This window comes from Stylophora pistillata, chromosome 2 (assembly GCF_964205215.1).
Source record: "Stylophora pistillata chromosome 2, jaStyPist1.2, whole genome shotgun sequence".
Classification (NCBI taxonomy): domain Eukaryota; kingdom Metazoa; phylum Cnidaria; class Anthozoa; order Scleractinia; family Pocilloporidae; genus Stylophora; species Stylophora pistillata.
The window spans coordinates 4129701-4143560 of NC_142520.1; the positions used below are offsets into that span (position 1 = coordinate 4129701).

Genomic DNA, 13860 nt, shown 5'->3' on the forward strand with positions numbered 1-13860 from the left:
ATAAAACGCATGCCTTGAGCAGTTTGTTAATCAACTATTACGTGAAAAAAAAACTTTTGTGTTTTTGAGTCACAATTGGGCCGGATTTGACTGCACACTCATCTTTCAGATTTCGTGTTAAAATTGAAAAACTCCACTCAAGTAGCGGCTAGAGCACTCAAGAGGTAGAGGGAAACACTCTACTATTTCTCATGTTTTCCCCTACACTTTCGTGCTCTTGACAACAGAGCAGAGCGCAGTCAACACCTCTCTATCTGTTAAATAAGTACCAACACTGCCACTGATGGATCAAAATGAAATGGCAAGGGCTGTCCATAGTTTCCCCCTCACCCCCACCCCTCCTATTTCCTCCTCCTTAACTACGATCAACGTATTAAATTTTATTCTTTAGTATTCCGTGATTAAACTTGCCCTCACGAAATGGACAAGTCCTTGCAGTCAAAGATGATTGACATAAGGATCTTTATGAGAGTATATACTTTCCAGTGGGAAATACACTTCTCATTCTGAGCAAGATGTTGCGCGAGCGCCAAAATTCAGGCAACATGCACTTTGCTTTCTTCGTTCTTATCTTAATTGCTCCAGCAAGTAAAGGTATGTTGATATGTTTTTCCTTTATAAAGCCACAGTATAGCTAACATTGAATTACTGACGTTAAATGACTTGTTTATGGTGATAAAAACGTGGGTTAAATGGAGAACAAAGAGAATGAAAAATGGGGGAGGGGCGCAAGGAGAGAGAATGGAACATTCAACCGGATCAAAAAATAGGGTGTACCTCATAATTCTCGTACAACTGCAATGAGCAAGGTGTCTAATTTGAAAGCTTTTGATTTTGATTTATTTCGTAACAGCTCTCGGTTTCAAGGCCGGAAATGAGAACGTCACCACTGCCATACCAGGTCTGTTTGCTTGTAAGAAGATCTCCTTCCAGTATCTTTTCTCCGGTGGACAGCAGGTAAACGTTTTTGCCTCCGTTGGCCACACAGAGAAGAGCCGAAATCCTAGAAATGGAGCTGCAGTCTGGGTTGAAGATGTTACGAAGAGTAGATTTACAGCCTGTGTGGTGGAGTTTGGAGACAGCTCGAACGGTACTAAAGAAGTGGACTGGATTGCTGTTCAGACAGCAACTTACGGATCCCAAATAGGCACCAAATCGCTGAGTTCTTGGACAACTGGTGCGGAATGTGAGAGGATCGATTTCAAACAGGTTAGATGTGTGCTAATTAGCAACTCATAGGCGCTTATTATTAAACAGGGTATGCCATTAAATGATGAAGATTGAATGCAAAATTCTGTGCTAGGAAAAAGGATCCGACCTTGCCGACACGTGCTTTCGAAAACAAAGACACTTAACCTTTTATTAAACCCCCAGAATAACACGTTTCACAATCTTTTTAAACACGCTAAAGTTGCACCTAATCCTTCGACATTTATTATCAATGATACGGGCTTTTCTTCTGTTTGATCTCAGTTTTTTTTTTATCTTATAGTCTCACAGTACCCTCTTTAGTTCATAATTGATAATTCATAATTTGAAGGTGTAGTCTGATCGTCCGGGTGAGTGTAGTCCTGAGATGGACAGTTCTCGGTGATAGTGACTGACGTTTCGACAACCTGTGTGGAAGTCATCATCAGACTTCCGCACAGGTTGTCGAAACGTCAGTCACTACCACCGACAACAGTCCTTCTCAGGACTACACTCACCCGAACGATCAGACTACACTTTCACATGTTACCCCCTGGTTCAAGCCATTTACTGAATTCATAATTTGTTACCATTATTAATAGTATCATTGGTAGGGTTGTTTCCAATAAAGGTTTAAATGTGCTTCATTGTATTTCCCTCACTCCTTAATTAAGGGTATTGGCATAGTCTCAAAAAGCATAGGATAAAAACTTGTCTACTTATGTTTCAGCGTTTTCTTTCTCCTCCAACTATTTTTGTGACACCGATCACGGTGTTATCAACAGAACTCAGGATGCCATGGCCTTGTGGGTCGAGGAATTGAAAGTAAACAGCTTTAAGATTTGCTTGAGGGAAGCCAAGATTTTCGATGGTCCACACAAGAACCTAAAAGTAGTAAGTGACCGCAAGTTTTAAAAGGTGCTGTCCACTGAAAATGTATTGAAATTTATTGGAAGAGACGAGAAACACTTAGTTGAGCTTAATTCTGAAAGAAAAATTTATCATCGACAGAAAAACGCTAAAATATTCTATGTTTGTCAGAGTAACTATGGAAGCTTTTATTTGATCGACAGAATTGGATAGCTTTCAACAACATCAGCATCGACAACTTTACCTTCATCAACAGTTTGTTATTTTCCAGTACTAACTCGCCATCTCCGCAGCATAATTACGCCTTTTGTCAAGTAAGTAATATAATTTTTATTTGTATCTATTGTTCCTTCTTTTATCGTTTCACTTTTTTTTAAGTTTTGTCTCCGTTTGAACTTCAATCGGCTTAAAGTTTAGTACCCTCGATTTCTCTTCTCCCATTCTGTTTTCCTCTTTTATATTTCTAATATACTTAGTGGACACTTCACTCTAACTCTTGAAGAACTACTCGTTATTTACTTGTTCTTTTTTTCTTTAATTCAGACTATAAACTTTACAGAGCCCTTCTACGCTCCACCGGTTGTTTTGGTGACTGCAAAAATTAACCACCTTCCATAAGCATTTGAAAAGTGAGATAGGAGTTGCAAATAAACTATCTACGATGGTAAACTTGTTAACTTGCCGGCATCTTCTTTCACGTTTCCACGTTTTTCTCGCAGACTTGGACCCTTGTATTGACGTCGTTTGCCATTATCACTGTCTGTGCAGAGCATTTGGGCCCTATGATGCTAGATGCGTTTCTGTAGAGAGCTGTCCATCATACCAAGAAGCTATCTACTCATCAAACGGCTCAACATACGATAACGAGTGTCTGTTTCGGCAGGAAATGTGTGTCCTTCGACTTAACTACACTGTACAGCACCCTGGTAGCTGTGAAGGTTAGTTACATTTGAGTAAAATCTTTGCCTTTAACGGTTTCTTTTATCGGTAAATCCGTTTCTAGACACCTGAAGAGATGACGGTGATAGTGTCAATGAACATGTCAATGTCAGTGGTACTGGCAGCATCGGTGTTCCACGTAGATCTTACTGCTGGTAGTAATGGTGGTCATTTCGACTGGTGTGTGGGTGTCGGAAATGGTGGCTGTCAGAAGTCAGTGCGGCAGAAGCAGTGTTAGAGCCGGGAGAAGTGACATTGTCCTGGTCTTCATACTGCTATCCAATGTAGGGTAATTTTGAGAAATAACTACTTTATTTTGTGGTTTCAATAATCTTATCGTTGTTGGTTCTTTGGTAATGACGCCTTGGCTGGTATAAATGGTTTAGAGTTCCATTACAAATTTAAAGTAGAAGACAGAAAATTATTCGTAGCCAAATGGTTTTGATTTTTTTTTCTAGGATTTCCTTTTCAGCGCGGTCGTCGCCACATGCCGCACATCCCATCGCTTGGATATTCTCATTGCGAAGTCATTCGCCTCAGGCCATTTGTGTTCTATCCTGACAAGGCCCTCGAAGTTCAGATCACAGTCAATCATATTGACGCCAGTGACAAGTCTTACGTACACGATGCCGCTGTGTCCTGGGTTGAAAATGTCAATTACGATAGATCCACCGCGTGTGTGATGGCGGCTCGGTTACAACGAAAGACACTCAAATGCTAATGTGAAAGTTGATTGGATAGCTTACCAAGGGGCACCAGTGGATGGAGTTGCTGACGAAGTGCGGTTATCACAATGGTGGACTGGAACGACTTGGAAATCTGTCAGTTTTTCCTTGGTTAGTAGACCAAGCTGTGTTATTACAAATGTTTTGAAAAGGAAAAGAACAATTTCTTTTCAAATTGGAGCCGTGTTCGCAGTACCGACCTAGCATTATCATTCATAAAATAAATATCATTAAAGAGTTGCTTTTTTACACAGATTAAAATGTTGACTATAAAAGACTGTATAGTGGAAGTTTTTGAACGTGATTAGTTTTCAGTTTCAGGTCTGCGTATTTTGCTTTTCGAGATTTCAGATTGAATAAAGGAGATGAACTTGTGTAACTTCAGTGTTTTAGAAGCTAATATGCACTACCTTTTAACAGGGAAAGTTTTCTGTGATGCCATCAGTATTTGTAACGGCTGCTCATCATCACGCTGGACTGAAACGTGACGCTGCAAGTGTTTGGATTGAAGATGTCACGGAGTCCTCATTCAAAGTCTGCTTAAGGGAACTTCAGAATTATGCAGGATCTCACGAAGATGTTCACGTTGTAAGTACACATTCCAGTTACTTGTAGTCATCTCCAAAGAGGTGCACCAATTTTTTTTTCTTTTAAGTGTGCGTTTGTGTGTTTTGTTTTTATTTTGGTTTGTTTGTTTTACTTTTGCGTGCTTTATTTTTCTTTGTAAATTGTGGAGTAGTATCAAAAGGGGGTTTCTGACACATTTTGAAAATTGCCTTGATTTTCAGGTAAAATTTAAACTTTGTCCTGAAAACAACTCATTCTAAAAGTGTGTCAAAACAACCATGTTTTCAAGTTAATTTTGAAAACATTACTTTATCTTTAATCTCATTTTAAAAAGTATAACGATGATTTCAGGGCAAAAGGATCGACGCATTTTTTCGAAATCGCCTTCAAATTCAAAGCAAGTCTTTCAAATCAAATTGACGAATTTTGAGATTGCATTGAATTTCAAGACAAAAGTGCGTTAGAATCACCAGGAAAAACTAATAAGGACAATATCTCCGAAATAATCCCAAAAACTCAAGGAGGCTTATGAAGCATTTGGAACAATTTTCAAATCATCGAAATCCTTCAGGAGGTAACTCAGTTTTAGATGGAACAATCTGAAGCTGTTCTCTGACGAACCCTCGCTTTGTTCCGTCTTTCAGATAGTAGAGACCAGGCTCCCTTTCATTTACAAATACATTTCCGATATTGAAGTCCTTCAGAGACCATATTGGAACTGTTGCTAGTCTTTGGCTACCCTGTAACTCACAAGCAGCATAGAGATAGCAAAGTAATTATAAAGTACAAAACGATTCTTAAAGAAATTGTGATTTGCAATTCAAACGACTCGGTGGAATTTTTAGCTACACAGATTGCAAGAAGTGCCTACTCGTCTGATAATTAATTACTCACAATTACAGTCCGCTTCTTGAAAAACTGTTCATAGTGTCAGTAGTACTTACTTTGATAAGCTATTGCCCAACAGCTCTGAATAACTATGATATAAGAAAGGAAAACATAAGAGTTATGATGATGATAATGATAAGGACAACAGTGATTTTAATAATTACAGTAATGATAACAAAGGTAATGATATAATTTAAATAAATATAGAGGTGACAATGAATAAATAAAACCACAGTGGTTTAACGTGGTGTGCACTCTTATGAACAACGAGGCGCAGCGTGCGCTAAAGCTTTATCGATTTCAGATTTTCTTTCTCTTTTCTTTTTTTTTTTTCGACCGCAATTGATATCAAATAAAGTCAAATCTTTCAGTTCTTGACACTTTGCGTAACACTTTGACACGGGCAGCGGCAATTTGGCCAACCAGATTGCGACATTACTAAAAATTTTGTTTAAACAATAAAAAGATACTCGGCTGATAACGCCTGGATCTAGCAGGTTACTCAGTACTGATTCAGCAGTGGAACGTAGTTTTCCTCGCAGAAATATTATGGTTTTGGTTTGATCTACATGTCATTAGTAATGTCGTGAATCTTACGTAAGAATTAACATGACACTTGAATTTATCTTTGGATATATCAACAAAGCTGAAGTGGTAAATTGGCCACCGTAACGATTACAAAAGCTGACGTTTCGAGCGTTAGCCCTTTGTTGGAGCGAATAAAGGAATTCTGGGTTGTGTGTGCTTTTAAAGGCAGAGAATGGAGCTACCAGTCGCTAACATTTTTAATTTACCTAATCATTCTAAGCAACATATGGCAATCTGCGGTCTTTCCTTAACATAGGTAGCACGGAAAGCCGTAAAAATCTTGAACAAAAGGTCATCTTTCAAACCGGCAGTCTAAATCCCACAGGGATCAACGAAAGCTTTTCATTCCACTAATTTATTCGTGTTTTTCTCGTTGCCATGTTCCCACCGATAAGGTAGCTCCATTCTCCACCTTTAAAAGCACACACAACCCACAATTCCTCTATTCACTCCAACGAAGGGCTAACACTCGAAACGTCAGCTTTTGTAATCGTTACTGTGGCCAATTTACCACTTCAACTCTGTTGATATATCCAAATTATTTCGTTACTCCCACCGACGCAGCCCCAAACAGTTTCTTTCGAGACTATCAGCCTTTATTCATTTGAACTTATCTTTGTCTAAGACTTCCCTTTCGAGCATTGTAATCTTTATTTAGACACGATCAATTCATCAGCCTATAAAAATACATATCACATACGCTAAGATATTTAAAATTAAAACTACATACTATAACACTAAAGCTGTTTTCCGTGAATGCCGTGCGTTAGACTTAAAAAATGTCATTGATCTTACGTTTAAATAACCCCAGAGACTCTGTGTTCCTTATATCGCGTGGTAAACTGTTCCATAATGTGGCGCCATTGTAGCTAAAGCTTTTTCTGTAATAATTAGTGCGCAGTAGTGGAACATTAAGCTTATTTTCAGAGTCCCTGAGGTCATAAGCAGAGTCACGTCACGTAAACTTTGAATATAGATACCTTGGAGCTAGCCCGTGCAGACATCTAAACATCATGGTGGCTTTATGGATTTCCTGCTGGCGTGCAAGACTTTTCCACCCTAAAAACTCGAGTAGCTCAGTTGCATCAGCATCATAGTTAGAGAATGTCAACACACGGGCTGCTCTATTCTGCAATTTCTGCAGTTTGTCTCGTAGCGTTTTCCCACAGCTACCCCAAACAATGTCACAGTAATCAAAGTGAGGTTTTACTAAAGCTTGGTAGATGAGATGTAAGGTTGATGCTGGGATCAGGTGCCTAATTCAGTTTAGGGCCCCGATACCAGAGGCGATCTTTTTCGTTAGTTTTTTGATGTGACTATGCCAATCGAGTTTATCGTCTATTATTACACCAAGCGATTTTGTAGCTGAAACCTGGCTCACTTGAGTATTGTTCATTCTAATTGTTGGTGAAGCTGTGAGAGTATTCAGTCTCTGCCTCGACCCTATTAGCATGAATTCGGTTTTAGTCATGTTCAACGTGAGTTTGTTCGCTTGTAGCCAGTTGAAGACGTTTTCTAGGTCTTCATTTAGACAAAACTGAACGTTCTCAAGATTGCTTCCCGCATATGTGAGGTGCGTGTCATCGGCATACATTCTCGGTTTACAATTTGATAAGCAATTTGGAAGATCGTTGATATATAATAAGAACAATAATGGACCGAGAATGGTCCCTTGAGGGACGCCGCAAGTCAACGAGTAGCTATTGGATAGCAACCCGTTGACAGAGCATTTTTGTGTTCGGTTTTCCAAATATGACTGAAACCATCTGAAAGATTTTCCATGTATACCATAATAGTTTAGTTTCGATCGAAGGATCTGATGATCAACAGTGTCAAAAGCTTTTTTCAAATCTAGAAAAATGACTCCATTGATTTTCTCGTTATCAATATTATATGCCCAAGAATCTGTCGCTTCCAACAAAGCTGTTACAGTTGAATGATTAGCACGAAACCCTGATTGGTTTTGACATAAAATATCGTGCTCTTCCAAATAGGCATATAACTGTTCATAAACTATCCTTTCAAACACCTTCGCCATTATTGGAATCACCGATATTGGGCGGTAATTGTTAGCATCACCGCGGTCACCTTGTTTATAAAGAGGGGTAATCCTTGCATATTTCCAGTCGTCTGGGAACGTCCCTTGGCTAATAGATTAAGCAGACAACGTAAAATATCTAAAAGTTCCCAGTTTCATCTTCTTTTTGGACATAGTTGTTTAAAAATATGTTTCTATTATGTGGAAAATAGCTGATGCGTTGATCGCATAATTTCTTCAAATTTTGATTATTAATGAAAAGCCAAGATGCTCGTCATCTTGGGTACTAATGAAATATAAAACTGCCTAGCTTCGCTTGTTTTAATAGCAAGTTAACTTATAGTATTATTACAGTTTTTCGTTCCTTTTTAGAATACAATTTTGAGAAAGGAAACTATGATATGCCCTTTTCATTTTCTTTTAGCTTTTTGATTTTCTGGCTGGGCGTCTTTAAGCCCAGCTCGAGCATTTATCCTAAACATCTGTTTGATGCAGTTCAAATTAAAACGAGAGGAATTTTACATCGACCACTTCTAAAAATTTCATCTTATAATTTGTCGAAAACCCTCTTTCGTCGCACAGAACGATGAAGACGGTGTTGCCTCTATACAGTGTTGCTACAAAATGGTACCTTCTCACAAGTTGATCGATATACAGCAAACAACGAGGTATAACGACAACACTCATTCTAGAATTTTCACGCTATAAAGCTACTTTTGATAAGATATACCGTAGCTTTGGTAGCGTATTCCGTTACAATCATGATCATAAGGTACTCATCACTAAAAATTGTTTAAATCCACGCTTTTATCATCTATTGATTTGTAAGTGTAGTATTGATCCCCCCCAAAAAAAAAAAATTCTCCCATATATCTGCATAACACTGTTTGTTGTCATAAAACTTTCACTGTCAAGAATGCAGTTTTCTACCCGAATTAAATTTTCAGAATTGGAGGAAGGTAATTACTATATAGAACGCCATTTTGGGACTTTCCAATAACTGATTAAACCATTCAAAAGTGATTGTTGCCTCTTACTCTGGTAAAATGATAATGTTGATGACAATACTCACTAAGAAGGAACGCCACTAGATGAAATGGGCTTGCCAAACCATACAGAACTTGGTTCATCATTGCTGGTCTTACTTGACGTAAATGCAATGTTGTTAGATGAGACTTGTATCAATCGATTCACTTACAAAGTATCATCAAGATGACACTATGTGTACTCGATGCGCATATGACTGATACCTTATGTTTTAATTCACAATTTATTCCGCACTATCGATTTTCACCTGCTCTTATATTATTTCATCCGTTGCAACGGGCGCATGAAATACGCTTGATATTAATAAATGATTCATTGACTATCATTGCACTCCATTTATGTTGGAAAAAGCGCATAAGGAAGATTCCGACCGCATTCCATTCACTCTCACGTTTCACCCTCACAACCACTCAGTTAAATCGATCATTGTTAAAAACTTTAAATTACTTGAAAACGATACAGAGACAAGCACTATCTTTTCCCAGCCTCCGCTCATATTTCATTCAAACGTGACAAAAACATAGGCAATGTTTTGGTCAGAAGTTCTTTTCAGACTAATGACGAACGCGGCATTTTTAAATGCGCTCCTGCACAATGCAAAACGTTTCCTTTCACTCACAACGCTGATAAAATATCGGGACCTGAACGATCCATTCAGATCTCCGATCACTTCACGTGCACCTCCGTCAATGTAATCTATCGTATAACTTTCACTTATTGCAAAAAGATATACATCGGCGAAACAGGCAGAAGACTAGGTGACCGATTCCGAGAACACCTTCGAGACGTGGAAAGGAATGACAAGGAAACATCGAAACCAGTCGCTAGACATTTTAATTTACCTAATCATTCTAAGCAACATATGGCAATCTGCGGTCTTTCCTTACACTTAGGTAGCACGGAAAGCCGTAAAACTCTTGAACAAAAGCTCATCTTTCAAACCGGCTGTCTAAATCCCAGAGGGATCAACGAACGCTTTTCATTCCACTAATTTATTCTTGTTTTTCTCGTTGCCATGTTCCCACCAATAACGTAGCTCCATTTTCTGCTTTTAAAAGCACACACAACCCACATTTCTTCTATTCGCTCCGACGAAGGGCTAACGCTCGAAACGTCAGCTTTTTTAATCGTTACGAGAGTCAATTTACTACTTCAACTTTGTTGATATATCCAAATTATTAATTTTTCGTTACCCCCACCGACGTAGCCCCAAACAGTTTCTTTAGAAACTATCAGCCTTTATTCATTTATATTAATCATAGATTGTAAATTAGCGATGTTATATTAGTATTGGTTGTATTTTAAATGATGTTCTATGCTAGCCAATAGGTTTTTAGTTTTTTTTATAAGCGCAACAATGTGTAGTTTCATAGGTTACGCTGTGCGCCCTATGAAACTTTCTTTTCCTGGCATGCTGAAGTTCAATAAACTGCGTCATAATGATAATAACAATAACAAAAATAAACTACATATTTGTAAATCTTTTCTATTTCAGTTCTATCCTCATTTTATATATAGCCTTGTTATAATTCGTGAAAGGAAAGATCATTTGACCTGGTTTATATCAATCATGGCTGCTTTTAGGTATTTACACGTCTAAACTGATAGCAGTTTTTGTTGGGTCTATAATCTCGGTTTGCTTCTTGTGTGGTCGGATGATCGTTAAAGTGATTCTAACTAAAGAAAAGGCTAAGCTCACGTATGTGAGATTTTCCAGCGCCTTTTCGTCCTTTTCGCCTTTCGAAAATTAATACAAAAAAAGTGGTTGAATTTATAATTACAGAAAAAGGTTACCTTGTGTAAGCCCTGCTAAATGCAGACGTGGGGAAAAGTATCATTGTCTTACTGCCTAGTGAAATTCAGTGATGGCTGTTAATTAATATTCCTACCTTAGTTAAACCCTTTCTGTCAAACTGCATAAGAACTGGAAGTGAGTGAAAAGATTGCAGCTGCACTCGGTGTAAGATTTGCTCGTAGCATTTAGGGAAACAACCGTCCCCAGACCAACTAGAGGGCATGCGGAAAGCAGTAAGAAAAGCAGTCATCAGACTAAAAAAGAAACAAACAAAAAAAAAACAACAACAACAAAAACAAAGCAAAAACAAAACAAAACAAAACAAAACAAAGCAACTGGCGGTTTTATTAAAACCAATTCCCACGTAAGGACCTGCAGAAAGCAGTTGAAGGAGAAATATTAAGAAGCCCTGTTAAATTATATGTGGGAAGTCATATTGTATTTTGCACTGTTTCATCACAAACAGTTTACCACCTTGTAAGCTAGTAGGGAAGGGGTAATACAACTTATAGCCTTTACGTGTACTTTTTACACGCCTCAGGTATATAATGGAATATCATACGATCGAAAAAAGTGTCGCAATCTCGATCACAATCATGATTGTGAGGCCCCTAGTGTCCTCTTGCCATATCCTAAATTGACTCCATTTGAATTAAAAAAAAATTGTCATAACTGAAACTAAATAGAGATATTTCAATTGTCTCATTAAGTTTTTCCTGAAGTGCACTTTCTCATAAAATTGTAAAGAGTGGCCTATATTTTTATGGACAAAGATTTAAATTCTGATGATCTGTTTTTCTCTTTTTTTCTCTTGCTAACAATGTTACTTAAGGACGCAAAAACTGTTGAAAGTTTCAGTCGCCGTCTAGGGTAGTTTTCCAAGCATGTGCTAATGGGATAGAACGTTCGTTTTAAAGGTTAGTTGTGTGTCAGGAAAGAGCTTAGAACTTATCATAGACATCTGATATCAGCAGAGATAAACTCTGACTTCTGACCTTAAAACGGAAGGATCTCATTTAGTGGTGAATCCACTAACTAACTTTTCCTTCCCTAAACATTTTGTTAAGTTTACTTGGGTTGAGTTGAAAAGCGTGAAAATATTGACGAACGCTATGTACGAGGGCGACAGAAGACCAAATATTCACGTGATCCCTACCAACGGAATCATCACCACGCATGCCCAGACACCAAGCCTATAAAATCATGGAAAATCAAGATAGTTTGCTTTTCTCTAGTTCTAATTCGGCATTATTCGTACAAGGAATCAAAGTAAGAGGCGAAAGAGTTACATATATCTCCCTCAGGTGCCGCTGATAATAATTGAAATTCATATAGCGCAAATTCCATATACATGATCAAATGTGCTTTACATGAAAATAAAGAAAATGTAGGAAAAAAAAAAAATATATATATATATATTTATATATGTAAAATTACAAATTTCCTAATGAGATGAGAAATTAAAAAGCACTAACCAAGTGTCATAGAATATTAAAAAGCACTACGCTATTGAGATGGAAGATTAAAAGCCCGGGTAAAAAGGTAGGTTTAAAGACTACGTTTAAAACTAGAGAAGGAGTGAAGGCCAGTGATGTCACTCGGTAAGTCATTCCAGAGACGTGGTGCAGCATAGGAGAATGCCCTCGCTCCCAATGTGGGTAACATCTTACCACTTGGGACCTTGAGCAGAAGTTTCTGATTCCACCTTAGCTCATAGTTAGTGGGAATTTTAACGCTAATAAGCTTAAAAATATAGCCGGGTGCCATACCGTGCATTGCCTCAAAACACAATAAAAGAATCTTAAGTTCTATACGGTACCTCATTGGTAACCAGTGAAGCTGACATAACCGTGGTGTAATGGCTAAACTTAGGTTGTTTAAAGATTAGCTTAGCGGCTGCATTTTGAGCCCTTTATAGCTTGTCAATTTGTACTTGAGGGGTACCATAAAGCAAGCTGTTACAGTAATCCAAGCTGCTGGTAATAAAAGCATGGATCAAAGTCTCTGTAGAGTTTGGCGATAAGTACTTCCTAGTGCGCCAGATATTATGAATATAATAAAATAATACATTACAAACTTTGTTTATATGAACATTCATAGATTGTTTGTCGTGAAGAAAAGTACCAAGGTTTTTGACAACAGATGATCTTTCAACCTGGGAACTTTCAACAGTAATCAAAGAGATATTAAATTGTGACCGTTGTTGCCGGGTCCCCAGAATAATAAACTCTGTTTTTTCATCGTTGAGAAGGAGTTTATTTTGATTCATCAATAGGCGGATATCATCTATGCAATTTTGCATGATGATAATAGCATCTTGATGGCTCGTCACTTTATCAGGCTTAAAAGAAAGGTATAGTTGTGAGTCATCTGCATAACAGTTAGCTTCCGGGAGATGTCGTTGGACAATTTTAAAAAACGTCGAAAAATAAATTATGGACAAAAAAGGACCAAGACAGAAACCTTGCGGAACGCCCCAGTCCAGATCGAAACTATCAGATAAGGTACCACAGATGGAAATGCGTTGTCGACGTGTTGTCAGATAAGAGGAGAACCATTGAAGTGGTGTACCAGTAATTCCAAGTACGTTGTAATCAACCGTGTTGAAAGCGGTGCTTAAGTCTAATAACACGAGTAGGACTGTTTGCTGAGAATTCATGTCAAGTAGAATATGATTTGTCACTTTTAGAAGAGCTGTTTGCGTGTTGTGGTTCCTCCTATCGGCAGATTGTAGAGACGGATAAAGATCGTTCCTCTTTATATAATTATCAACTTGTAGAAACACAGCTCGTTCGGTTACTTTTGAGATGAACGAAAGATTACTCACAGGCCGGTAATTCTTATAAACAAGATGAAGATTAGCTTTTTTCAAAATTGGCAAAACAAGAGCTTCATTCCATACTGGAGGAAAATAACCGCTTTGAAGTGAAAGATTGATTATTTTAGTTATTATAATTGGTAAAAGAACATCGATAGACTTAACAAGTAAAGGTGTCGGAATTGGATCGAGAGCGCATGATTTCCTGGCCATTTCCATGATGATGTTGTAAACCTCGCTTTGTGTGAGAGGTTCAAAACATATAAATGACGACGAACATAAATGTGAGTTCTCTGATGGCTGAGATACCAAAGTGATTTTTTCACTGTTTTTTCTTTCGCTTGCTTTATGGTTGTCATTTCCTTGATAACTCACCCCGGTAGATATGCGTTCAACT

At 38.0% G+C, this 13860-nt stretch overlaps 1 pseudogene across 1 annotated transcript; it reads left to right on the forward strand.

Annotated features, from left to right (window-relative positions):
- Positions 1–1689: 1689 nt before the first annotated feature.
- On the forward strand, positions 1690–3001 carry LOC148736737 (uncharacterized; annotated as a pseudogene). The gene is made up of 3 exons (XR_015996977.1): positions 1690–2082; positions 2262–2372; positions 2602–3001. The product of XR_015996977.1 is annotated as an uncharacterized LOC148736737 (transcript).
- The last annotated feature ends 10859 nt before the right edge of the window (positions 3002–13860 follow it).